Source organism: Canis lupus, chromosome 16, assembly GCF_003254725.2.
Source record: "Canis lupus dingo isolate Sandy chromosome 16, ASM325472v2, whole genome shotgun sequence".
NCBI lineage: Eukaryota > Metazoa > Chordata > Mammalia > Carnivora > Canidae > Canis > Canis lupus.
The window spans coordinates 23,466,335-23,489,647 of record NC_064258.1 but is presented as its reverse complement, the minus strand read 5'-3'; the positions used below and the strand labels follow the sequence as shown (position 1 = coordinate 23,489,647).

General features: G+C 43.4%; 1 protein-coding gene and 1 pseudogene across 18 annotated transcripts in view; one reads left to right on the top strand and one right to left on the bottom strand.

The window, feature by feature from the left end:
* The window catches only part of CSGALNACT1 (chondroitin sulfate N-acetylgalactosaminyltransferase 1), a 327,223-nt gene that overhangs the window by 36,714 nt on the left and 267,196 nt on the right, over positions 1-23,313 (top strand). Inside the window, exon 4 of one of the 18 annotated variants that reach the window (XM_049094803.1) lies at positions 8,086-8,145. The exons of 16 other annotated variants lie outside the window; for them this stretch is intronic. The gene's annotated coding sequence lies outside the window, so the exon portion shown is untranslated. Of the gene's footprint in view, positions 1-8,085; positions 8,146-23,313 lie in introns of those variants that run through there. One more of the 18 variants, XM_049094805.1, reaches the window with a different exon arrangement.
* The window catches only part of LOC112671687 (keratin, type I cytoskeletal 18-like), a 62,804-nt pseudogene that overhangs the window by 35,909 nt on the left and 3,582 nt on the right, over positions 1-23,313 (bottom strand).

The following is a 23,313-nucleotide window of genomic DNA, read 5'->3' as shown; positions in this document are numbered from 1 at the left end:
AGAAACTTTTTAGTTTGATATAATTCCACTTGTTCATTTTTGCTTTTGTTGCCTTTTCTTTTTGTGCCTTTGGGAATTGCTGCCAAGACCAATGTCAAGAAGCTTTTTCTTCTGGATTTTCTTCTAGGAGTTTTATGGTTTCAGGTCTTAGACTTAAGTCTTTAATCCATTTCAAGTTGGTTTTTGTAAATGGTGTAAGATAGGGATCCAATCTAATTCCTGTGGCTATCCAGTTTTCCTAGTACCATTTATCAGAGAGACTACCCTTTCTCCGTGAATATTTATCTCTCATTTGATAATTAATTGAGTGTATATATGTGGCTTTATTTCTAGGCTCTCTATACTGTTCCATTGGTCCATTTTATGTCAGTATTGCACTGTTTTGATCACAGTAACTTCATGATATAGTTTGAAATCAGAAAGTGTCATGCCTTTGTTTTTCTTGCTCAAGATTTCTTTAGCTATTTGGAGTTTTTCAGGTTCTGCATGAATTTTAGAATTATTTTTTCTGCTTAAGTGAAAAATGACATCAGAGTTTTAATAGGGGTTGCCTTGAATCTGTAGATAGCTTTGGCAAGTGTGGATATTTATTTTATGTTATTTAAAATTTTTAATTTAAATTCAATTTAGTTAGCATATATTGTATTATTAGTTTCAGGGATAGAATTTGGTGATTCCGTTGCATATAACACTTGGTGCTCATTCCATCCCGTGCCCTCCTGAATGTCTATCACCCAGTTACCCCCCAGCCACCTTGCCTCCAGCAACCCTCAGTTTGTTTCCTAGAGTTAAGGTGTCTTATGGTTTGTCTCCCTCTCTAATTTCATCTTATTTTTCCTTCCCTTCCTCTATGTTCATCTGTTTTGTTTCTTAAATTCCACATATAAATCATATGGCATTTGTCTTTCTCAGACTTATTTCACTTAGCATGATACCCTTTAGTTCCAACCATGTGGTTGCAAATGGCAAGATTTCATTCTTTTTGAATGCTGAGTTTCATACATTATATATATGTATGTATATTATTTTTAATATATATTCCATATATATTACCCATATATATATATGACACATCTTCTTTTTCCACTCATCTGTCACTGGACATTGCTGCTATAAACATTGTGCAGATGCCTCTTTTTTTTTTTAAGATTTTATTTATTTATTTATGAGAGACATACAGAGAGAAAGAGGCAGAGACACAGGCGGAGGGAAAAGCAGGCTTCATGCAGGGAACCCAACGTGGGACTTGATCTGGGGACTCCAGGATCACACCCTGGGCTAAAGGCAGTGCTAAACTGCTGAGTCACTTGGGCTGCCCCTTGCAGGTGCCTCTTTGAATAACTATTTTTGTATCCTTTGGGATAAATACCCTGTAATGTAATTGCTGGGTCATGGGCTAGTTCTGTTTTTAGCAAGTATGGATATTCTTGCAGTTTTTCTGAAAATATTGTAAGGGAATGGGAAATTTCTTTTTTTTTTTTTTTTTCCAGAATCCCATAAAGCAGGATAGTTCAAGTTCACTATTGAGAGCACACAAGCCTTCCTTCCGTGGAAAACTCAGTGATGGTAAAAATGCCTCCCACAGCGCACCGCACTGCAACAGACATCGGCATAAATTAATAATTTACAAGTACCTGAGCAAGTATACAGAGCACCATAGCACAGCACAGCACTGACGGCAGTAGCTCAAAATTCTTAAAATAATGGTGTTTTAAACATTAAAAAAAAATTCTAAAAGTTGGTACAAAAAACTAACTCCGACTGGAGTTGAAAGATAGTGCAAACTTCTGTCTTCACTGTTGAAAAAAGGTGTCAACTTGCTTCTCACTTAGTACAGGTGGTGTGGGGGTGCCTGGGCCCTTGAGGCGGGTGTCTCGGAACAGGTCTGAGGAGCACCAGGCGGAGCCCGGACTCCTGCTGTCCCGGGGCCCTGGCTGAGGCGCTGGTGAGCCGGGTTGTCTTGCTCAAAGGATCTGCAGGCAGAGGCTTCTGAGGAGGGTTTGGCTTACGAGTTCCCTGGATCTGGCCAGATTAGGGCTTTGGTGTTGTCTAATGCAACAGGGTTAAGTACTTTATGAATCCTGGTCAGTCATAACAGCAGCAGCCAGAAGAAGTTGTGCTCACTTCCAGATGTACCTTCATATACTGTTAAATATCAGCATAACTGCCTCTTGCCAACTTTGTGTCATGGGGATTGCAGGATGTCTGTCCCAGGCATGGTCAGGAATGAATTTCACTTTGTCTCACACATTCTCATCCTTCCTCCAAAAACATACATGCACATAGCAAGGGAAAATAAATACAAGTCAGACAAATGAGTCAAAGAAAAAAAAAAATAAGGGTAAGGACCTATGGTGTGAACCAGGGCGGAAGTTTAAGTTACTCTGCAAAATATACACCATAATGTCCTGTGTATTGTGCTAGAAGTAGGAGACACACTTAGCTCTTGCCTTTTTAGCAGTCAGCAGGTAAGACGACAAGAATTCCTTACCTCCCTCACAGTGTCCCTAAGGCAAGGACTCAGGAGAAGCACAGCTCTTTCTGATCCTGGGAGATCTTGTGGGACAGAGAGACCTGTCAACAGTCATAGCAGCTCAAGGTGGCTGAGGCTGATGAAGAGTTTGGGTTCTAGAAATCCCAATGAGGGAGGAAGTGTGTTCCTATTCTTGGCCTGAGAGGGTTTTGGGGGTGGTGACCCTTGCAAAAGGGGCAAGGGGATTTTGGAAAAAGTAAGTCCTATTTAATCAGAGTGGAGCTTTGTGTGGAGGCATCTGAGGGGCAATGTGGGCAAATTTAGGGATGGCTAAATGGTTTGGACTTTACCAGGTAAACAGTGGCAAACTGTTAAGTGTTTGGGGGCAGGGAAGTGACATGATCAAAGTAGTATTTTTGAAAATTTCTAAGTGCTCATGATGGGAAAACATTGCATATACTAATTATCAGTTAATATAAAATAAAAACAATACACTGATGGCAAGAAAAAAGAAAACGTATTCAATTAGATCGTTTTAAAAACACAGATGCATTTCCAGTGATCATGCATTTCTGAAGGATAGGAATTATGCACAGAGCATAGGAATTGTGCAAATTTGTTGTAGCTTCAGTCTTTGGTTTCCACTGTGTAAACAGGAAAATGGATAAGAAATGAAAGCCTTTTATGTTTTGAACCTTTCAGGCATCCAAAGAGGGGATTGTCGGCACGGAGTTCTAGATTTCTGGGGAGAGAGTTTGCTGAGGCCCCTGCCCCATCATGCCCCAGTCTGTGACTGGCTAGACAGGCGGGGCCTGTGGAGAGCTTCCTGGCCATAGGGATATTTGGTGCCTGCCATGGAGCAGTGCCCAAGGCTAGATTAGGCAACACTTTGGGGGCAAAGGATGAGAAACTAGAAATGGTCTTTTGTCTTAAAGAAAATAGCCTTCAGGAACGTGGTATGGGTTTGTGCTTCCTGGATGACCAAGCTGGGGTGTTGCTAACTGTTCCCCAGGAACTCAGGGAATTGGGTCCTGGGAACCAGGGCACACTAGATGTTGTGGTCCTTGGTGTTACCCTAATTCCCAAATGACACAAAGAGGAGGCACGAGAGGCTTTTTGGAGTAGTGGAACTGTTTTTTACTGTGATGATTATACAATTTATTACATTTGTCAGAATCCATGTACTGTATACAGAGTCTGGGGACTTGGCAGTGAACTCAGAGCCTCGAGGCTTGAAAGGTCACTGTGCTGCCACATTGTCCACAACCTCCTCTTATATTGTTTGATGTCTCTGTGACCCCCTAGGAGAGGTATTCTGTCATAAGAAGAAAAGTAACAATCCATTTTACATAGGCCATGGCAGCAGGGACATAGTAAACTTGGCCCTTGCTTCTGTCACATGAGGTAACTTGCCCTTGAACCTGTATTGAATGAGATACAATGGTAGTGGCTTCCTCCAAGGAAATCGGAATTGCTCATTAGCTACAGGCAATATGAGGAGGGGTAAGGGGCAGCTCGATGCCACACAGACTCCTCTGTGGTTGTGTTCGGGGCCAGGGGCAGGCATCCTCTCTCTGCCTACTGCCCGCAGGGGCCTGGCAGCCACCATGCATCCCAGGGGATGGGACTGCATGCTGTATTTCTGTAGTGGCCTTTCCTAAAGGAGTCTGGGACTTCCAGCAGGCAGCTCCCAACCCCACCCAGGGCCTAGGAGACTCTGTCATTATGGTCACGGAAGTTAGTGTCAAGTGGCCAGTGCCATGTGGTTCTGTGAGGCTTCATGTTGGCTGTGAAGGGATCTGCCCTGTAGCCACTGCAGGAGCTGCCAGGCCCCGTAGAGCTGCAGGGCCAGTGCTGGGTGATGGGAACAGCTTTGGAGGCTGGACTTGCATCGTGACTTTGCCGCTCAGCAGGTATGTGACCTTCAGCAGGTTAGGAACTGAGAGACTCAGTTACCCCACATCACAAACTCAGTTCCCAGCATATATACATTGTAAGTTATGAGGTTTAAATGAGGAAATACAAAGGCACTGAGCCCTGCGTTTGGGACTCAGTAAAAGCTCCTTCTGTTCCTCTTCTTTGTCAAAAGCATTTATTTCTTAAGAGGTTAATTATACAAAAATCCCAACATCTGCATAGTGCAGATACACATATCGGTGAGTAGGAAGGTCATTCTTGGGGAGAAATAGGTTGAAAATGCAAACAGGGATTTTGTTTTCCAATTGAAGATGAAGAAGAATGGAAAGATCTGGAAAGCACTTTGTTCTCAACTTTACAGTGAAAAAAAGCTGGACAAAGAGCAAGTTAACAACTGTTCTTGAACCAAAGAGAGGGTCAAAGGTGTAAGATCCAGAACATAGTGAGAAGCAGGCCTCTGCAGGGAGAGATGAGACACTAGCACTAAATACTGTGTGAGCAGCTGCCGGATACTGGTAAGAAGAGGCTCCTCAAGAAGTTGAAAATAGAGCTACCCTGCAACCCAGCAATTGCACTGCTGAGGATTTACCCCAACCATACAGATGTATTGAAACACCAGGACGCGGGCACCCCAATGTTCACAGCAGCAATGTCCACAATAGCCAAACTGCAGAAGGAGCCTCAGTGTCCATCAACAGATGAATGGATAAAGCAGATGTGATCTATATATACAATGGAATATTACTCAGCCATCAGAAAGGACGAATACCCACCGTTTGCTTCGATGTGGATAGAACTGGAGGGTATTACGCTGAGTGGAGTAAGTCAATTGGAGAAGGAAAATCATCATATGGTTTCACTCATATGAGGAATATAAGAAATAGTGAAGGAGACTATTGGGGAAAGGAAAGAAAATGAGTGGGAAGAATTAGAGAGGGAGACAAAAATGAGAGACTCCTAACTCTGGAAAACAAACAAGGGGTAGTGGAAGGGAGGTGGGCGGGGGCAGGGGGTGAATGGGTGACGGGCACTGAGGGGGGCACTTGACAGGATGAGCACTGGGTGTTATACTATACGTTGGCAAATTGAGTTTAAATAAAAAATAAAATAAAATAAAATGAAAGAAAAAAAATTCTGTCAGAGCACCTGGAGAATGATGAAGGCTGCCTGCGTGTGCCCTGGTGAAAGTGAGTGAAGCCCTTGGGGTTGCAAATATGAGGTGGTGTCTGTACCTGCTTGGAAGTTTTTTCACCATGAGCTGAGCTATCTTGGTCACTCACAGGAAAGATTGGCAAAGTGTTCTCTGTGGGGTAGAACCAGGGAGGAAATAGCAGCTGCTCTGGGAAGGGCAAGAAACTGCCGGAATTTCTTTTGTATCTCTCCTACAGAACAGAAGCTTTGCTTTGGAAGAGAGGCAAAAAACACCATCATCTTTTGAGCACTACTGAAATCTTTCTGTAGCTGAGGAAGAAAACAGGAAAAAAAACCCTCAACCCTGGGTTGAGGTGGGGGTAAAATTACAAGCTGGGTTCAGGACAATGAATTTGGGAGAGGGCAGGATTACTGAAGGCTGGGCAGGATCACCAGGTAGACCATCCTCCCCAAGATCCAGGAATATAGTACCTGCCTAACACTGAGAGTTAATCAGAACAACACAGGAGGCCCTCTATACCCACTCCACCACGAGACTAATTTGTAAGAGACTATCTGGGGCAAGATGAAAACCAAAGACTGAAGGCCGAGCGTACAGGAATCATAGGAAAACAAATAGACTCTGGCATTCACCCTCACCCTGAACATAGATCGTCACTAGTCTGTGGGTCATTGAGGATTACCATAGCAACAACAAACTTCAAAGCTAGCCCAGCTCCTGATTAGATGAGTTCAAACCCTTACACTAAAGGCTTGGCAGAAGGAAAGGCGTATCCATTTCCAGGCATTAAAAAATATTTACCTAAGTCTCTACTCTCTTATCTAAGATGTCCAACTCTCAAAAAAAAAAAAAAAAAGACCAGGCATATGAAAAAAAGGCAAGAAAACTTCCCCCAAAGAAACAAAAACTAGGAGACAAAGCAATCATTAGAATTAGATTGAAATTGAATAATGTTCTAGGTGTTGGAACTGACAGGGAGTTTTTATTTTATTTTTTATCTAAAGATTTATTTATTTGAGAGAGAGATAGAGAGTGCATGCATGTGTGAGTGTGGGGAGGTTCAGAAGAATCTTCAAAGAGACTTGCCTGTCCCCTCACTCTCCCCACCCCAAACCTGATGCGGGGCTCGATCTCATGACCGATTAGATCATGACTGGAGCTAAAACCAAGAGTTGGACACTCAAGCCGCTGAGCCACCCAGGCACCCCTGGGAGGGAGTTTAAAGTAACTATGATTAAGAAGAAATGCTCTAACAAAAGAGGTGAAAAATGGGCAGTATCAGATGGGGCAATAAAAATTAACCAAACTGAAACACAAAGAAAAAAAAAGTAAAACCAACAACAGAAGAAAACTAAGAATGAACCATCTGAGGGCTGTGGGATGGTGTCAGACAGTCTAACAAATACTTTATTGGGATGCCAGGAGATGTGAAAGCAAGAATGGGAAAGGCAAAAAATGTTTGAAAAAATAATGGCTGAGAAGTTTGCAAAGTCAGTGACACGAAATCATAGACCCAAGAAGCTCAGATTATACCAGGCAGGATAAATACACCAAAACAAAACACACTGAGGCAAATAATATTTGTCAAGTTATAAACAACAACAACAACAACAACAACAACAACAACAACAACAAGATCTTAAAGACAGCCAGGGAAAAAAAAGGACACATGACAGAGGAACAAAAATAAGAATTATAGCAGGCCCCTGTTCAGAAACTCTGCAAGTTAGAATATAATGAAGTGACGTTTTTAAAGTGCTAAAAGCAAAGAGCTGTCAACCAGAATTCTATGCCTAATGAAAATTTATTTCAAAAATGAAAGAATGAAAAATTTCCTCAAACAAAAACTGGAAATTCATTGCCAGCATACTAACTCTATAAGAAATATTAAGTAAAGGTCTTTAAGCTATAGGTTTATGATACCAGACAGAATTTGGGATCTATACAGAGAAATGAAGAACACTGTATATGAAATAAATTAAGGTAAAATAAAATTCAATTTTTCTTATTTCTAACTCTAAAGGAACATTGTCCAAAGCAAAATAGTTGCACTGTGTTGTATATTTCTAAAATACTTAAAATTTTTAGATCTATTTATTTATTTGAGAAAGAAAGAGAGAGAGAGAGAGAGAGAGAGAGAGAGAGAGTGTGTGTGTGTGCGCAAATGCATGGGGAGAGGAAGGGGCAGAGGGAGAGGGAAATAGAGAATATCAAGCTGACTCCCTGCTGAGTGCAGAGCCCAGCATGGGACTCCATTCCACAGCCCTGAGATCATGACCTGAGCTGAAATCAAGGGTCGGATTCTTAACCAACTGAGCTGCCTTAGTGCCCATAACCTATTTTTTAATGTGTATAATGATAATAGCACAAGTTATGGGAGTGAGGAATTAGGAATATACCATGGTAAGGCCCCTACCCTGCATGTGGAACAGAGTAATGGTATTCAAATGTAAGCTCTGATTCACTGAAGGTAACCCAAGGGCAAATACTAAGAATTGCTATAACAGATCAGTCTAACGCACAATGGTACTTTCCTATGTAGGAAAGGAGCACCAAGAGGATGTTGACCAAGGAAGAAAATAGAAGAGGAGTGGTCGGGGAGGTGAGTGGAGAACTAGGGGGGTGAGTTCTTCCAGGAGCCAGAAGAAAAGAGCATTTCATGCAAGGAGAAGTTGGGCGCTTGTGTGAAGCAATACAAAGAATTTGTGGAGCATGAAAATGATAGTGTCTGTAAGCGTCAGTGATCAGGCAGGCTAATTACCATGCTTCCATAATAGTTTCCATAGGCAGGTCCGGAGAGGTCATCATAGAGTTGAGTTGTGAATGGGTGATGAGGAAGTAGAGAAATCTATCCTAGGCTTCTTTTATTTATTTATTTTTTTAAGATTTATTTATTTATTTGAGAGAGAGAGCGTGAGTGCATGCATGCTCAAGTAGGGGGAGTGGCAGAGGGATAGGGAGAGAGAAGAAGATTCCTTACTGAGCATAAAGCCCAAGGCAGAGCTTGATCTTGGGACCCTAAGATCCTGACCTGAGCTGAAATCAAGAGTCAGACAGATGCCCAATTGACCAAGCCACCCAGGTGCCCCCTACAGATGGGAGGTCAGCAGGTGGGGAGCAGAAGGGGGGAAGTGGAATTGCAGGAAGTATTTGTGGTTTACCCAGTAGATGATAGAAGTGTGAAATAATTGGAGTAAGATATAGAAATGATGAAGGAGAAGTCCTTGGATTAAAGTAATTAAAGCAGGTGGCAGATCCAGTCTTTGAATGGAGAAACAGCTCCTTTATTTAAAGACAAGCTAAAAATAAGGGAGGTGAAGGCAGAGAGCCCTTTGGATGCAGAGGGGAGGATGTTAAGGTAGACTCATTCTAAGCAAAGTAAAGTAGGGCATAGGTCTTCTACAAGTTTAAATGACTCTCTACAGAGAGTCATTTTTAAAAATATCTTCTGTGGTCTTTTACTACATCTTCTGTGGTCTTTTACTACATCATCTTGTTTTTTTCTCTTGCTTCCAGTCGCCTACTGTATTAGTTTAGGGCTGCCATAACTGAGTACCACACACTGGGTGACTTAAAAAGCAGAAATGTATGGTCTCTGTTCTGAAGGCTGAAAGTCAAAATCAAGGTGTGGGCAGGGCCACATTCCTCTGAAACCTATAGGGGAGAACCCTTCCTTGCCTCTTCCCAGGGGCTGACATTTCACCAGCACTCCTTGGTGTTCTTGGTTTGCAGCTTTGGCTCTCCAATGCCTGACTGTTGTCCTAGGCTTTCTCCCATGTGTTCTTGCCTTCACGTGGTAGTCTGAAGGGCACCAGTTACATTGAAGTAAGGGCCAACCTGTGTATGATCTCATCTTATCTAATTATTATCTGCAACGACCCTGTTTCCCAATAAGGTCACATCGTGAGATAGAGAATATCAGGCAAACTTCCGGCTGAGTGTAGAGCCCAACGTGGGACTGCATCCCATAGCCCTGAGATCATGACCTGAGCTGAAATCAAGGGGATTAGGGCTTCAACATATCTTTTTTGGGGTCCACAGTTCAATTCATGTATCTACTAAATCTTCATCCCTCTTTACAAAATTTTCTTTGAGGGAAGTCCAACTCAGTATCTAAAGCCCACCAAAATGTTACTACCTCCTGCCCACGGCCTTTCATGAACTTCCCTCCCTGCCACTCTCTTTTCTGTGCTCCCCAAATCTCTTATGGGCTCATGATGTGGCTCATCATCCCTCTCTATTCACCCCAGCTTGCCTTCCTGAGAGTGGAAATCATCCAGTGGCTCTGTGTACCCTTGACAGAGTCCAGAAGCACTTCCTTGTGAAATGGCTTGGGATCTCACAAACCAGCACACACTGGGAATTCGGTGATGAAGGGAGAATCTGGGCATTCAGGATCAGGGAGCTAGTTTTAGAGTAGATGGGGATGGATCAGGTGAGCTTTACTGGAAGTGATGGTGTAGCTCGTTGGGAGATGGGAAGAACATTCTAGGCTGTTTCTCAAATGTATTTTTTGTTGTGAGGGAAGATCATGATGGTGCTTCCTTATGATGACATGTTTGAATATTCTGCACAGGGTCCACCTAGTGGCTCATATGGCAGTCAGGTATGGTTACCAGGTTCATTGTTCACAGCTGCAGCTGGGATGCTCCCTGTCAAACTCTGCCCTCTGCACAGTACTGAATATCCTACCTGTGCTGCTATCTGTATATTTAGGGACCTCAGTGAGATGGTCACCCATCTTTAGTAAGGTAACAGAGATTGTGCATCCATGCAATTTTTTTTCTTTCTTGGTACTATTTTGGCCAGGGAGGCAATTTAAAAAAATGCAGTGGTTGGCACTTCTGTTTTTTGATGGTGGTAGTTGGAGTGCAGAGACTTGGTGGAGCTAAGGAAGAGCTCTGTGGGCACATCTTTAGGATGTGCTCAGTTTGGTAGTTTGGTAGAAGCACTCCAAGGCCATTTGGGCCCTTAGAGAACAGATGAATGAATTTTCAGGAACAGAGTGTTCAGTGATAGAGGGAGGCAATGTGAACTGACAAAGTGCCATTACAAGCTTTCCATGGTCCCCTAGTACAGGCAGCTAAAGTCTTCCTCAGCACATCCATCTTACAGTTCCCATGAAGTTGGCTGGTGTATAAAGGAAGGAGTTTGAGTCTTGAAGTTGAATAGCTCTGAATTCTAACCTGGCTTTACCACTTTATTACTTCTGTGATCTGGGGCACGTGGCTTCCTTGGTGATAAAATGGAGATGATATCAATATTTGGGGTTCTTGGGAAGAGTCAATGAGTTAAGAATTGAAAGTGGCTGGCCCACTGGTGCCAGGCACATCAAAGGTGCCACATGCTGTCAGTTTATCCTTTCATAGTTTTAAAAAATATTTATTCATTCATTCATTCATTCATTCATTCATTCATGAGAGATGCAGAAAGAGAGATAGGCAGAGACACAGGCAGAGGATCCCAGGACTTTAGAATCACGCCCTGGGCCAAAGACAGGTGCCAAACCGCTGAGCCACCCAAGGATCCCTATCCTTTCATAGTTTTGAAGAGTGTGGGACATCACAGCAGAGAGGTGGGAAGTGGCTGCCTGTGAAACAAGGCACTTGTCAGCTGGAAAGAAGTAGATTAGGGGATGCTCAGTGTTCTTTTTTAAATTGCCTGAGATACATTGGGCTGTATGTACTCAAGCTTCTGAAAAATACTAATTTTTAAGTGTAGTAATGTTGATTTAGGAGTTTGTGCTATAAAAGTTTCCATGTAAGTTTTATTTGTGCGGTCCCTTTAAAGACATACAAGGTTGGAACACGTTACTTCCTGCCATTCAGCACACAAGATGAGATCCATTATATTTTATCACCAAAGTCCTCTTAGTATTTATTGTTGGACTTGTTAGAATCTCTTCCTTTGTGTCTTTTTCTGCTTCCTGCCCACCGTCCTGCAGGAGGGAGATGTTTTCTGCTGCCATAAAATTGATTGATAAACATTTCAGGATGAAAATAGCAGTTTTAAAACTTTCAGCTTTTGTCTTTTCTCCCCTCAGCCTGCTCAACTATCACTTTTAATGATTACTTACTTTTTATTGGGCCTGTCTTGGCACAAGGACTATGAATTATCCTTTAAAGACACGTAAGAACCTAAAGTTAAATTGCCCCCCCCCAAAATATATTTATATTGGAAGTATAAATTAAGAAAGAAAAAAAAGGATGTATAAAGATTGACCAAAACCCTCTAAGGTGGCAGCAGGGTTCTGGTGAAGTGATGGACCAGAGTCAGTCCTCCTTGGAGAATACAGGGGCTATCTAATTAATCCTTTCTGCAGTTCTTTTGGATAAATGTCAGAGAGGAGCTTAAGGGGTGATTCAGTTGAATAAAAGCAGAGAATGTGAAGTAGACAATCTATGAAGTATTTCACGGCTCTCAAGTGTTAAGAGGAGCACAAATGCTGGTGATGAATTCAGGAGCATTGTCTCTGAAACTGGGAAACAGTAAGTAAGACATAATTACAGGGCTTCAGCCCAATTTAACACATTATACAAGAAGTGTTACATGAAGAACTTTTACTGTTTAAACATGCTCTCTTTTATTTTTCACACAGAAAAGTATGGACAGCAATACCACAAGCACTCATGGACCACTCCCTAGAATTAATGAATATTTATAACATTGAGCTATGTTTGCCTCAGATCTTTTGAAATGAAAGAAATAAAACACTTCTCCTCTTTCGCTCCATGGAGGAAACCACTATGGTGACTCTGGTGTGCTTCCTGTCACCAAGAATCCAATCATTACAATGATCTCTTTTACAGGAACCATCCTTTAGTAGATGATTTTACTGCCTTATGATACGTGCCATAAAATCAGGCAGATGACAGCAGCAGCCTTGCCCAGCTGACCCTTGGCTGGTCATTGTTTCTCCACATATGGGCTACAGACCCTGTTCTCTCCTCTTACATAGTCACGCCATGGTAATTTTTAATTACTTATTTTATGGGATGGCAGAGATAATTTATGCCTTTGTTTTTGGTATTTTTTAACACTTTACTTCAGAAATCGCATACATTTGCAAGGATGTGGATTAAGCTGATTCAGTTGCAAATGTTTTCCTAGAAGTATTCTTTCAGGAGGAAAAGTCAGGCCTCCAGGGAATAATAGTGCCTCCTTCCATGCTGTGAAGGGAAAATAAAAAGTATTGAGTCGTTTGCACCCACTGTGGACATACCCTCCAACCTGGCCTGAATCCATATTTGGTGTTGGTGTCTAATGGGGACGAAGGTTCTGAGGGGGCCTTTAGAGGAGGAAGGTTGCAATCACCAGGTGCCCCAGGACTCTGTCTTAGATAGGTCTAAGTCTGTAGTCTTACCTGCTGTGGGTCTCTCAGGCTGGGCTGTGGTCAGAAACATCTGGGGAGCCTGGCAAGCTCCACGTGCCCGGGCTGTGCTGCGACAGTCACATGTGAACCTGGGAGCGGACTTGAGCCTCAGTGCCTCCTCAGGCTCTGCCAGGGATCCCACTGCTTGCCAAGTTGAGAAGCATTGAGTTAGAGCATTCAGCCATCCTGGCCTTCTCCTAGACTCTTGAACTTACCCAGGGCTTCCTAGCCTCAGGAGCACTCACTATTACCTCTACTGGAACCACTTTATTCTTAGTTTAGATTGTACCTCTTAGGTAGGCTTTCTTTGGCCAGCCTGTCTGGAATTGTTCCCCCTGCCCATCACCAGTTAGATGGAAGCATTGTACCCTATTTATTTCCTTTTTAGTATTACAGTCATCAGAAGTGTCTGTTGATTTGTTTGCTTGCTTATTGTCTCCCCTCCCCCAGCTAGAGTATGAACCCCTTATGGGCAGGACCTTGCTTTCTTGTTTATCACTGTATTCCTGGTGTGTAGTATGGTGCTTGGTGTAATACATACCTATAGAATGTTTGTTAAATGAGAATGAATTCTAATATCAAGAGGTATCAACAGATCACTGAATAACTTTGAGGTTCTCTAAGATCTCAAGAAGGGTTAATCTCTTTCCTGAAAAGATGTACCTGTCTCATTGTAAACATTTAATCAGAATGTAGGGCGACATACCCTTTAATCTAGCCCTGGCCTTGTTTTCTGGTCTTGCCCTCAATATCTCCTAATGAATAATAATAATGATAATACTAATAATACAACCAACAATACATGAACGTGTATACAGTAATAATCAGCTTAAAGGAGGCTTCACATACTTTATCTGATGTGATCCTTTTCTGTGGGATGGGTGTGATTATGCACAGATGATGAAACAGGCATAGAGTAGTAAAATGCCATGTCCAAGTCCACATATGTCTAAGAAACAGAACTGGGATGTTTATTGGGTGTCCTATGAAAGGGATGTGTGGGTATGAGACTTCTCCAGGATTAGCAGGCATTTGCCAACCCTCCATGCGATACTGAGGGCCATGTGGGTATGAGACTTCTCCAGGATTAGCAGGCATTTGCCAACCCTCCATGCGATACTGAGGGCCATGCCCTTTCCCTCTGAAATTCTGGGCTTTCTTGTTTTAAGAATTCATAGGGAGTGAACAGTGGATAGAATTAGAGAAAAAATGGAGAGGTGAGGAAGAGGAAGTCTTTCTCATCTTTTGCCTTTCATATGGCTCCCTGTCTTTGGGTGCAGTGCCAAGTCTTGGGCTCCAATGTAGCGGAGTACCTTTAATATAGTGGTTTGTGCACATCTTGTAGAGGTGAACTTCCTAACTCATTGTTAATATTGCGTAGCATGGTTAGGTGAGGACTTGGAGGGGCTCAACTGTATTTGACTCAGTTGGCTTGTAAAGGAAACCTGTCTTCCTCCGTGTATTCCTGGGAATGCCTTAAGCATGGTAGACCAAGAGTTTTAGGAAAAGATCCTAAAATCTGGAGTAGTCATCCATCTGTGGATCAGATTCAAAGAGCCTGCCTAATAGAATTTAAACAGGACTCCCTTGTGATAGCTGTACCCTGCACCCTGTCATGATGGGTGCTGAATTACCGGTATGCTCTATAATTTAGATGCATGTGCTATACATGTTCCTTTGCATGTAGGAAACATTGCATTGTTCTGCCATTAAAACATAAGAAATAAAACATGGCAATGGGATCAGTTACTTGACCTCAGAGCCAAACTAAACCACTTTGCTTGGTGTCACCTCACTTTAATGACTCTAAATAAAAATCATCTCCATCTCTGATACCGTGTTACTTATTTGCCGTGCTGGGGGAGGTAGTATTCTTCCTGCTGCTGACCTAGCCCACGTGAAGGTCCTTATCTTAAATCCTGCAGCCGTAAAGGAAATAATTGGTAAACAGGCTGGTGACGGAGGTATGATTGAGTCCCTTAATTCACAGAGCGATTAATGGGGATTTAAATGTTTTAATTGGTTATGCTTCATTGTAAGTGCTTTTGGACACAGAACTGCTTGATTTGTCAACCAACCAAGTGTTTCCTGGCATTTCCTTTTTTTTTTTTTTTTTTTTTTTTTTAAATTGGGTGGAGAATTTTTATTTTTTAATTTTTATTTATTTATGATAGTTACAGAGAGAGAGAGAGAGGCAGAGACACAGGCAGAGGGAGAAGCAGGCTCCATGCACCGGAAGCCCGATGTGGGATTCGATCCTGGGTCTCCAGGATCGCGCCCTGGGCCAAAGGCAGGCGCCAAACCGCTGCGCCACCCAGGGATCCCTTTTTTTTTTTTTTCTTTTTTTAATTTTTTTTTTTCTCTTTTTTTTTTCCTGGCATTTCCATCCATACTGCTGGGGTTCCCAAATCCTGTTTAACTTTGTGCTACTTTTTTCTCGAGCTACCTTCTGGCTCTCTCTGACCCGTGTGAATCTGGTCAGTGGATCAGAAGGGCAGGACTCCTGCTGACTGGACGGCTGGGCAGCGGGTGGAGCTTCCCCAGAGCCCCCTCCTGTCCCTTTCTACACATCCTTAGGGCTGGTTCCCCCTTTGTGAAATATTTTTAGCTTGAGGGCTGTCTGTTATGTTGATTTTGCTCTGATAAGGGAAGTGAAGGCCGGCTGCACAGGGTCTGTGCTTGGAGTCACGTCCTGGGGGAGCCTGACCTCTAGAGTCACCTGGGATAGGCCACCACAGACATTTATTACTGGGATTTATACTTTCCCCATTAAAATGATTCCTCTTCTTTCCTTGTGGTCACAGACAGAAAAGAGATTCTTCTAGATGCTTTGTGGACTTCAGGCTGGGGACAGGTACTCCTTTAAACCTGATTCACTGTCTTCCAGTGTCTCATTTTACAGCTAGCATGTTTCACATTCTTGATTGCCCACATGACAGTGCCCTGCTGCTCCCGGAGGTGACCATCAGTCTCTGCTGCAGTTTTCCTTTGAGGAAGTAATGCTTCCTTTGAGGATGTTGAGGAAGCTGTGTTGCCCACAACATAGATAGGGATTGAACTGGACTTCAGTGTACACACCATACAGACAATGACTCTGCCCTTTTATGAAATCCTTTTAAAGCTGTAAATGGAATTTTCCCTAATTTCAATGAATTAAATGTTAAATTGGGGAGGAGTTGGTGGGTTCACTGACAGACAAAGAAGAGGATATAAACAACTCTCTTCGATGCTGTGGCTTCCTTTGTAAGGGCCATGTGTGATGGGGAGAGAGATTAGAAATCTATTTTTAAATTAAAAAGAGAGTATTAGTGGTGCTTTGGAAAAATTCATCTAACCCCCCAGTGTAATGGGAGTCCAGAAGGGTGTGTGACTCAAACGCCCCATTCCTTTTCTTGTCTCCTCTTTGGCAACACATTCATATACTGCCCTGTTTTTCCAGGGCTGAGGGAGGCAGGGGCAGAGGAGTGGAGGGGCACGAGAGTGTGAGAGGGCCCAAATGATTTGCCTGATTAACCACTAAATGTGGCTGATTTGGGGAATTCTTAGTCTTTCGTTCCTCCAAAGCTTAAAGAAAAATCTCCCACGTGCGGTGTGGTGGAGCCACAGTGAAGCCTCCACTGTTCTGGAGGCTGGAAAAACAAGTCTGACATTGGGGGTGCTCGTGGGAGTGGATGAGTGTTGGGGAGGATGGAACAGTCTGACTGCCACCACACACTGCCCCCCCCCCCCCGTTCGCCCCCTCCCCCCGCCCCATGGGTCCACGTGCTGTGCGTGAGGTGAGGGAAGAAAAGCCAGAATCATCCTGGGAAGGAGCAGTCGCCTAGAGAACATTGCCATGTGTAGCTTCCTTTGAGGAGAACTGAAATTAGCCCTACTGAGTAGCTTTAGGTTTGGGTATTGTGCATGACTTGGTTTAGAATATGTTTTTGAATAAATGAATCTGGTGACTTTGTATCAACTGGTGAGCCTTGCAAGCGGTAAGAGGATTCCTTGTATTTGGTTAAACTTTGGTTTCCTATGCAAGATGCTAGGCAGACAAGAGTAATCAATCCTCCAGTTACCTGAGGGTCTTAGGAGAAGTAAGCCCTTTCTTATGATGTAGCAACCTTGAGCAAGCTTCTTCTGGGTGTCCCTGCCTTGGATGATTTTGGTCAGTAGATCAGAAGGGCAGTGGCATCATGTTGGCTGGACCCCTTGGCACTGGTCAGAGCTCTTCCATGGTTTCCTCCTGCCCCTTTCTACATATCCTTAGGGTTATAACCTAAGCTTATAAGCTTCCCTTTGGGAATGATTTTTAGCTTGAAGATTGTTCATGGTGTTGATTGATCAGGGAAAATATGGAAGGAAGTGAGAACAAACTAGGAAGGGGGCTGAGGAGGATGAGCGTTGCAGGAGACGGATGCCATCCCTTGGCTCTAGTCTCAGTGGGGACTGTTGCAGGACTGGGCTTCATTTACTCTCTTTACAGGAGACCCTGAAACCCAGTGCTTTTCCTCCTAGGCTAGATTTGTGACAGATCAATCCTTGTCCAGAAGGAGCCATTAATGTGGCACACAAGGCTTTGACTTGGGTCTTGAGGATCCAATCTGGTGGGGACACATGGGGTTGGGGGAGGGATGAGATGGATGTGCATCCAAGTGGCCTGAGTAGTATATGCCAAGGTGTAAGATGGGAAATCCCAGGTGAATTCAGGGCACAACCAAGGGCTAGTTTGGCTGGACGGTTTGGAGTGTGAAGGAGAGAGGTGGGAAGGTGGGAAAGGAGCCGGAAACAGATCCAGGCTAAAGAGTTTGGACTTTATTTGGGTAACATACATCCACTGAAGACTTTGGCGAAGGGTTTGATGTGATCAAAGCTCTACTTTTGAGAGATTAATCTTGTAGTAGTGGACGGTGGTGAGGAGGAATTTCTGTCAGGACACCATGGTGATGGCCTAAGCAGTGTTTATGGTGACACGTAAAGCAGCTATGAAACCAGTCAGATGTTTGACCAGAGTTACAAGAATCTCAGTTCCTACAAGAAATAATTTCTCAAATAGAGGAGCAATTTAAGGGATGACATACAATAAGAATTTTCATTAATGAATTGACAAGGCTTCTTTAAGATTAGTGTGTTTGGGGGGATCCCTGGGTGGCTCAGTGGTTTAGTGCCTGCCTTTGGCCCAGGGCGCAATCCTGGGGTCCCGGGATCCAGTCCCGCGTTGGGCTCCCAGCATGGAGCCTGCTTCTCCCTCCTCCTGTGTCTCTGCCTCTCTCTCTCTCTCTCTGTCTATGTCTATCATGAATAAATAAATAAATAAATAAATAAATCTTAAAAAAAAAGATTAGAAAAAAAAAGATTGTTTGTGGAGATTGGTTTGTGCCGTGTCTATTAGTTTGCTGTGTTTGATAGTGTAGTTAGACCCATGTTCTCTGGGGCCAGACCACCTGGATTTAAAGCCCAATCTCACTGTTAGCCCTGAGACCTTGGGTAAATTACCAACCTCTCTGCCTCTGTGCTGGCCACCTATGATGTGCTTCATAAGGGTTAATGCCATTGTCATTAGCATCATTTATTTTTAACAAATTGTTTTACTTCACAGAGATAGAGGATCTTTTCAGTATCCTAAGTATACCTCCTTAGGAGTTGCATTTGGGTGAAAGCACAGACCCCTCTGGCACCAGTGCATGATTTTAGACTCTGAAGGGCTTCTTTTATTACCAAGAAGACTGAAAGAGTTGCTGGCATTGCCTTGGTGTCTTAAGGAGGTTGAATAATTGGGATTCTCTTGGTCTCCTTCCTTCATGGGTTCAAGAGGGCTGCTGCAGCTCCAGCCATCCTGTCTGTCAGGCTGAAGGAAAAAGAATAAAGGTTAGAAGGTCAAAAGAGTACCTGCCCGTTGAATAAGCTATCTTTTAAGTTCCTTCCTAGAAACCCAGCCTAAGGACTTCTGTTAATATCTTATTGGCCATTTCTATCTTCCAGGGATGTGAAAAAGTAATTTTCTCCATGTATTTTGCGTCTCTCAAAAATACAGATGTTCTGTTACAAAGAAAAGAAGAGAAGGATGGATATTGTGTGAGTGGCTAGCAGTCTCAGCCACAGGGGGAGCTCACTGCAGGAAAGCTACCTCAAGGGTTTCAAAGAATTTTGTCTGTTTCTAAGTTAGCAATTGGTCTGCCTTCTCTCAGATTGACAGCTTCTGGTAGTCTGATCATTTAAGTTTTTAGCATGTGTTCAGTTTTTGCCATTAGCAAGTTTGTTCAAGAAAGAAAATATGATTACAGAAAGATAGGGGAACATACCATGTTTTAGCTCAATTATTAGTATAGGTGTAGGAGGGAAGTCTTAAATTATATCTAAAGATACGTCCTGTGGGTCACAGGATTCTCCCGGAGGTATGGTGGTGAGGAAGGCTTTGTCATACATCCACATCCAGCGTATGGTTGTCTGTAGACAGGCTGATGTAGTATACAAACACCGTAGATAGCAATCATCCAGAGATGCAGAGAAGGAAGGCAATTAGTCTGATTCTATAGGAAAAAAAAGAGTCAGGTAAGGTATAAACATAAGGAAGGACCAGGGCACCATGTGGTAATGATTTGCTTAACCTCAGGTCAGAGTCAAAGTTGAAGGCAAACCCATGAGCACTATCTAATAAGATCTCACAAGTAAGAGGTTTAGGATCTAGGTCCAGATTTGTAGGAAATGATTCATATAACTAAAAAATATGACTTAACCTTTCTGTGCCTTATTTCTTATTTTAAAATCAGAAGTAATACCTACCTAAGTTTTTGTTTTAATTGTGGTAAAATACACACAACATAAAATTTGCCATCTTGACCAGTTTTAAGTATATAGCTCAAAGGCAATAAAAGTACATTCACATTGTGAGACCATCACCGTAATTTCCAGAATCCTTCACCTTGCAAAATTGAAACTCTGACCTATTAAACAATAGCCTCTCATTCCCCCTTCTCTGGCAATACCCAGCAACCATCATTCTACTTTATTTCTTTGAATTTGACTAGTTTAGGTACTTTATATAAATAGAATCATGCAGTATTTGTTCATTTGCAACTGGCTGACTTTAGTTAGCAATGTCTTCAGGGTTCATCCATACTGTAGCATGCTAACTCTTTTTAAGGATTAAAGGAGTTTCCTTTAAAGGCTGAGTATGGGATCCCTGGGTGGCGCAGTGGTTTGGCGCCTGCCTTTGGCCCAGGGCGCGATCCTGGAGACCCGGGATCAAATCCCACGTCGGGCTCCTGATGCATGGAGCCTGCTTCTCCCTCTGCCTATGTCTCTGCCCCTCTCTCTCTCTGTGTGACTATCATAAATAAATAAAAATTTAAAAAAAAGATTAAAAAAAATAAAGGCTGAGTAATACTCCATTCTAATGTCTGTACCACATTTTGTTTATCTACTCACTGTTGATGGATAGTTGGGGTGCTTCCACCTTTCAGCTATTACAAATAATGCTACTGTGAATATGAGTATACACATATTTCTTTGAGTCTTTGCTTTTAATTTTTTTGGGTATATGTCCAGAAGTGGAATTGCTGGAGCATATGGTAATTAAAAAAATGTTTTTTGAGGAACGGCCACACTTTTCCAGAGCAGCTGCATCATCTTACATTCCCACCAGCAATGCTTGATGGTTCCAGTTTCTCCATATCCTCCCCAATACATGCTGTTTCTTGGGGTTTTGTCTTGTTTTGTTTTTTATTTCTTTACTGTTTTGTTTTTTTGTATAGTAGTCATCCTGATAGGTATGAGGTACCTAAGTTTTTTTTTTTTTTTTTTAACCTCTGAACTTTTTATTGGCCTCCTGCTCCTCCCTGTTTCTGCTGCCTCTACGCCTCAGAATTTTGGTGTCGTTGGTCTCAGACACCACCTTGCTGTCCACCGTCTTGCAGGTGGTGGTCTTCTGGATTGTCTGCAAGAAGTTACTGTTGTCCAGGGCATCAGTAAGACTGAAGTCCTCCCTGTCTTCCAACAGGCGACAGTAGGTGGCAATCTCAGCCTCCAGCTTGACCTTGACATTCAGCAGGGCCTCATACTCCTGGGCCTGGTGCTGCCCCTCTGCCCAGGTCTGGTACAGCTCTGACTCCAGGTGTAGCAGGACCCTGTTGAGCTGCTCCATATATGACCTCCCTCAGGCTGTTCTCCAAGCTGGCCTTCAGGTTTCTCCTTGAGTCCAGGTTGATCTCCAAGGACTTGGCGGTACGTCTTAGCTCCGTGAGGGTCATCTCAGCTTCTCCTATCTCAGCAGTCTGTGTGGTGACCCCTGTGGTCGATCTTCTGGGACCAATACTTGTCCTCCCGGTTCTTCTGAGCCAGTTTGTCATACTGGGCCCGGATATCTGCCATGATCTTGCCAAGGTCCTGAGATTTGGGGGCATCCAACACTACCATCGACCCAGAGTTGGAGATTTGGTTTTGTAGACCCTTTACTTCCTCCTCATGGTTCTTCTTCATGAAGAGCAGCTCCTCCTTGAGAGCCTCGATCTCTGTCTTTAGCTGCAGGCAAGTGACATTGGTGGTATCAGTGACCTTGTGGAACCCATGGATGTCACTCTCCACAGACTAGCCCATGGCCAGCTCTGTCTCATATTTGATTCAGGAGTTGTCAGCCGCAAGACGGGCATTGTCACTCTGTAGAACGATGCGGGCATTGTCCACAGCACTTGCAAAGATCTGAGCCCTCAGGTCCTCCATGGTCTTGAAGTAATGTCCTCAGTCTCTGACTTGGGGTCCCTTCTTCTCTAGGTGTTCCCGGATTTTCATCTCCTGATCGAATCAGGATAATCAGATAATCTCTCTGATTATCAGCCTCCAGGCTCCTCACTCTCTCCAGGTAGGAGGCCAGGCAGTCATTCAGGTCTCTCATGGTCTCCTCACCCTGGATGCCCTCTATGCTCGCCAGACCCCTGGCCACCCCCGCAGCCAGGCCCATGGATCCCCAGCCACCCCAGAAGCTGGTGGAGCAGGATACAGAGATCCAGGAGTCTGAGCCCCTGTGCCTACATAGACACTGGCCATGTTGCTGCTGATCAGCCAGACACAGCGGCTGGGCGACTGCACAGAGCCCAGGGACCAGTAGTTGGAAGAGAAGGTGGAGCGGGTGGTGAAACTCGTGCTGTTTGGAGAGTAAGAGGGTGACACAGGAGGCCAGGGCTCAGGCTTGAGCAAGGCCTACCTAAGTTTTATTTATTTTATTTTTTAATAATAAATTTATTTTTTATTGGTGTTCAATTTACCAACATAAAGAATAACACCCAGTGTTCATCCCGTCAAGTACCCCCCTCAGTGCCCATCACCCATTCACCCCCACCCCACCCCCTCCTCCCCTTCCACCACCCCTAGTTCATTTCCCAGAGTTAGGAGTCTTTATGTTCTGTCTCCCTTTCTGATATTTCCCACACATTTCTTCTCCCTTCCCTTCTATTCCCTTTCACTATTATTTATATTCCCCAAATGAATGAGAACATACACTGTTTGTCCTTCTCTGATTGACTTACTCCACTCAGCATAATACCTTCCAGTTCCATCCACATTGAAGCAAATGGTGGGTATTTGTCGTTTCTAATGGCTGAGTAATATTCCATTGTATACATCAACCACATCTTCTTTCACCATTCATCTTTCCATGGACACCGAGGCTCCTTCCATAGTTTGGCTATTGTGGCCATTGCTGCTATAAACATCGGGGTGCAGGTGTCCCGGTGTTTCATTGCATCTGAATCTTTGGGGTAAATCCCCAACAGTGCAATTGCTGGGTCGTAGGGCAGGCCTATTTTTAACTCTTTGAGGAACCTCCACACAGTTTTCCAGAGTGGCTGCACCAGTTCACATTCCCACCAACAGTGTAAGAGGGTTCCCTTTTCTCCGCATCCTCTCCAACATTTGTGGTTTCCTGCCTTGTTAATGTTCCCCATTCTCACTGGTGTGAGGTGGTATCTCACTGTGGTTTTGATTTGTATTTCCCTGATGGCAAGTGATGCAGAGCATTTTCTCATGTGCCTGTAGGCCGTGTCTATGTCTTCCTCTGTGAGATTTCTGTTCATATCTTTTGCCCATTTCATGATTGGATTGTTTGTTTCTTTGGTGTTGAGTTTAATAAGTTCTTTATAGATCTTGGAAACTAGCCCTTTATCTGATACATCATTTGCAAGTATCTTCTCCCATTCTCTAGGTTGTCTTTTAGTTTTGTTGACTGTATCCTTTGCTGTGCAAAAGCTTCTTATCTTGATGAAGTCCCAATAGTTCATTTTTGCTTTTGTTTCTTTTGCCTTCGTGGATGTATCTTGCAAGAAGTTACTGTGGCCAAGTTCAAAAAGGGTGTTGCCTGTGTTCTCCTCTAGGATTTTGATGGAATCTTGTCTCACATTTAGATCTTTCATCCATTTTGAGTTT